This window comes from Arachis ipaensis, chromosome B6 (assembly GCF_059453495.1).
Source record: "Arachis ipaensis isolate K30076 ecotype BB chromosome B6, ASM5945349v1, whole genome shotgun sequence".
Classification (NCBI taxonomy): domain Eukaryota; kingdom Viridiplantae; phylum Streptophyta; class Magnoliopsida; order Fabales; family Fabaceae; genus Arachis; species Arachis ipaensis.
In genome coordinates, this window is record NC_142441.1 from 85,132,315 (window position 1) to 85,137,073 (window position 4,759).

Genomic DNA, 4,759 nt, shown 5'->3' on the forward strand with positions numbered 1-4,759 from the left:
TGCTTGGGTAATAGAGCCAAGTTTCAGCAGAATTTTTCTCTACAATCTTTTGAATGTCTTTTGCAATGATCTCGTGAACCTTTATCTTTCCTCCCACCATTATGCAGTGTAGCATGACAGCCCTTTTCTTGTTAACTTCCGAGGTGTTCACTGTGCCCAGAATTGATCTCTTTATAAGCTCATACCAACCTTTTGCTTCAGGGATGAGATCTCCCCTTTTCAAGTACTTGTGCCCTCCATGACTATCCCTCTCCCAGTCAGCATTAACCATACAGATATCACTAGCGATTTCATCATAATCTGGGTTTTCATTCACTCTTTCTTGGTACCCTGGCTCATCAAAATGTGCTAGCCTCAGTCCTAAGACCTTCATAATGGTCTTCGAACTAAAGTCTACTTCCACACCCCGTACATAACTCTTGTAAGTTGGGGCACTGGTTGTATCCAGCCTTGCAGTGTTAGCATAAAACTCCCTTATGATGTTTGCATTAATCTTGGTGATTGGTGAGGTGAGTTCTTCCCATTTTCTCTTTCTGATCTTGGCTCTTATTTCTAGGCATCCATTATCAGGTAGCTGGAAAGGAATTTCTGGATATAATTTTTTGTCTGTCATCCACCCAAGTTGCATTTGGTGGAACCATGATCTGAACTTTCATCGATCATAGTCGTTTTTATTTTCTTCAGTAATAGGTTCCTTTTCTCTCCTTCTTTTGAAACTTGAAGAAGATGCCATACTTTCCTTGATGGTTACCCGAATAGAGGTTGAAGGTTTATAAAGAGGGATGACTAGTGTGATGCACTCTCGATGAAAAGGTGGTTTAAAGGCAAGGTAATGTTGTGGAAGCAAGTGAACAAGAATGATTTGTTGCACATAAACACGGTTGTTGGGTTTTAGCTTTAGAGAACATAAGAGCTGAATTTTTAGAGTACAAGAAGTATGAAAACTTTAGTTCAGAGGCACGGTCCAAGTGAAGCCTTTTATAACAAATTTTAATGAAGAATGGATGGTTAGGATTCTTTGGGAAAGGTTATGAATGAAGGGTATGCATGCAAGGTTGAATAAAGACAAAAATTGCCTCTTCATTGGGCATGTATTTTCAGTCTTCTAGGTACCTCTTCCCAAGATGTGCAGATTTTTATTCCCAAGAAGTATCCTTTCCAGCCATGTGACCTACTTTTTGTCCTCATGCTATATTTACCATTCATTGTCTTGTCCCTTTCATTCAATTGTTCTTCTGCCTACCTATCCATCATAACAAAGCAAAGGAAGTGAATACAAACAAGTGGCTGCAAGCACATGACAAATAATACTCAAATCTAAAAAATTTGACTAACATTCCTTATGATTGCTCAACCAACCGTGACCCCTTTTGTGCTCTTATATAGTCTTGGAGGACACCAAACTTAGTGTTTGGCTATATAGTTCAAAAGGTTACTTCCTCCAAGTAATATCATTGAGATTTCGACGGGATTATTGTCACCCTTGGTTAAACCATAATGAGAAACAATTTATTTTTCTATTTTTAAACATGAACTAAAAATTATAAACATGGTTGCACTTTCATGAATTTCAAGACTCAAAAGAAATTAGACTCTCGTGACTTGTTCTTATAATATATAGAACACCAAACTTAATGTTTGGCTATATACTCCAAGAAAACTCTTTGACATATGTTAAAATGGCAATATGATCATCATTTTTGAAAAGCATCTTAGTGTGCCTATAGGCACACAAAACTTAGAATTGGATCATATGCTTCAAAATGTCATGGATAGTTGTCAAATTTGTCTATGAGTGCTTGAATTTATGTTAGAGCAACAATTATTATTCATACTGAAGCATTAAAAGCAAGGAAACTAAATCATGGGCTGCCTCCCATGGAGTGTTTCTTTAGTGTCATTAGCTTGACGGCTGATTTACTGTTAGGGCAGATTGTAATGCCTCAGATCTTCTCCCCTCACAGTGAAACTTTCTCCACTTGATTCCTTGATGATTTCTATATTTTCCAAGGAAAGAGCCTTTTTTATTGTGAACACTTGAGGTAATTGAGATAGAAGTGTTGGAAGCTAGGTTGAGATTGGTGGATGGTAGGCTAGTATCACCTTGTTTCCAGGGAAAAAACCTTCTGTAGGAATTTTCTTATTTCTCCATCGTCTTGGCAATTTCTTCACAACTCTTTTCTCTTCTTCCCATAGTGCTCCTGTGACTCTTGTGTTAGGGAGTTCCTTATTAGTTGCTCTTTCTAACTCTTGTGGCTTTAGTTCTTTCTTGAGTTCTCTTGGTTGTTGTATTTCTTGAAGTTCTTGCTTGTTCACCAAAGGTTGTTTTAGGGGTTCTGCTTCCGATTCACTGTTGCTTTCCTCTAGGCACATGTTACTGTGATCATTCTTCGCCTCTTTAGGTTCTGGCTCAGATTTAGATGTAGGTTTGAAAACATGGAAGGTAAGATGTTCATTATGTATTCTCAGGATTAACTCTCCTTGTTCCACATCTATGAGTGCTCTAGCTGTGGCTAGAAATGGTCTCCCCAGAATAATGGGATGGAGGTAACTTTCTTCGATGTCTAGAACAACAAAGTCAGTGGGGAGAAAGTACTTTCCCACTTTGACCAATACATTCTCGACTACTCCTTCGGCTTGCTTCTAAGTCTTATCAGCCAGTTAGATGATTACATCCGTGGATATCAGCTCATTGATTTGCAACTTCTTTATAAGAGACAGAGGCATCACATTTATGCTAGCTCCTAGATCACAAAATCTTCTGTCAATTTTTGTCTCTCCTATGGCACAGAGAATATGAAAGCTCCCTGGATCTTTTTTCTTCAGAGGTACGTCCTTCTTGATGAGGGCACTACATTCCTTGTTCATTATTACTGTTTGTCTCCCTTTTAAGGTTCCTTTCTTGGTCAACAGCTCTTTCATGCAATTGATGTATGTAGGCATCTGTTGGAGAATTTTGATGAAGGGGATGTTGACACTAAGGGATGCAAACATGTCTAGGAATTTTGAGTATGACTTTTCTTTCTCACCTCCCCTGAGTCTCTGGGGAAATGGTGTCCTTGGCACATAAGGTTTCAGCATTTCCTTCCTTGTTGGCTCTTTCTCTGTACAGATCCATTCCCTTGTTCCTTTTTCTCCAAGTTTCCCTGGAAACTTCCTTGCCTGTGCTCTGTTGGCTTGCTGGTATCTTCTTCCAGGATTTTTTCATTTGCAAGAGTAACTGCCTTACACTCTTCCCATCTCACCTTCTTCATTTTCCCTCTTAGATTTTTCTCAGTGTCACTTGGGAAACTATCAGTGGACTTTGGAATCTGCTGTGAAAGATGTCCTACTTGAGATTCGAGATTCTTAATAATCTCTCCTCGGCTTTTTATACTACCTCTTACTTCTTCCTTGAAATTCCTGTTGTCCTGGACTTCCTTGCAAAGGTTAGTGAGCATAGCTTCCATCTTGGACAGCTTGTCCTCTGATGGTGGAGTTGGAATTTGATGTTGAGGCTGATTGGCTTAGGCTTGGTATGGTGGTTGAGAAGAATTGTTGTATGGGTATTGGTATGATCTTGGATTGGATTGTTGGTAGGTATACTAGTTGAGATTATGAGGTTTGTGGTCTTGGCCTTGGTTTTGTTAGTTTTCCCACCCAAAGTTTGGGTGGTTCCTCCACCCAGGGTTATAGGTTTTAGAATATGGATCATGAGCTTGCCTAGATAAATTTTCAAGGTAATTAGCTTCCTCCCAGTTAACTCCTTCTTCTGTGTCTAACTCTACTTAGGGTGATGGTTGAGTGTGAATGGCTGTAACCTGATTCTTCTCCATTTGCTTGGTCAATTCATCCAGTTGCTTGGTGATCATCTTATTCTGGGCCAAGATTGTATCCATATGGTTTAATTCCATGACTCCCTTGTTGTTGCTTCTGTCTGAGGCATAAAAATACTCATTGTTAGCCACTGTCTCTATAACATCAATGGCTTCTTCAATGGTTTTCTTCTTTTTAAGGGAACCTCTAGATGAGTGGTCTACACCTTTCTTTGATTCACAAGTCAGCCCTTCATAAAAGATATGAAGTTGCACCCACTCATTAAACATATCAGGGGGCATTTTCTTGTCAAATCTTTGAATCTTTCCCAGGCTTCATAAATATTCTCACCATCCTGCTGTTTGAATGTCTGCACTTCAGTTCTCAGCCTGTTTACTTTTTGTGGAGGGTAGAACCTTGCTAAGAATCTATTCACCACATCCTCCCAGGTTGTCAAGCTTTCCTTGGGAAATGATTCTAGCCATTTTAATGCTTTGTCCCTCAAAGAAAATAAAAACAATAGCAATCTGTAGGTGTCAGGATGAACACCATTACATTTAACTGTATCACAGATCCTTAGGAATGTAGTGAGATGCTGATTAGGGTCCTCTTGGGCACTTCCTCCAAAAGAACAGTTATTTTGGACTAGAGTTATGAGCTGAGGCTTCAATTCAAAATTATTAGCATGGATAGTTGGCTTTTGAATGCTGCTACCACAGTTTTTTGGGTTTGGATTGATGTAGGAGCCTAGAACTCTCCTCTCTTGTCCAGCAGGGTTGGCTACACCTCCTCTGGCATGATTATTCACCTCTCCTTCATGATGGTTTTCTATATCATCCTCCATGGTTATATCCATGTCTTCCTCTTCTTCCTCTTCACCAATAGCCCTTTTTTCTCTTGCTTCCCTCCTTAATTTCAGGAAGGTTCTTTCTGGTTCACTATCAAAAGAGGTTGAGGTTTCCCT

At 39.4% G+C, this 4,759-nt stretch overlaps 1 non-coding gene across 1 annotated transcript; it reads left to right on the plus strand.

The window, feature by feature from the left end:
• Nucleotides 1-4,079: 4,079 nt before the first annotated feature.
• LOC148561605 (small nucleolar RNA R71) lies at nt 4,080-4,186 on the plus strand. The gene has a single exon (XR_015886954.1). It is a non-coding gene; the product is annotated as a small nucleolar RNA R71 (small nucleolar RNA).
• The last annotated feature ends 573 nt before the right edge of the window (nt 4,187-4,759 follow it).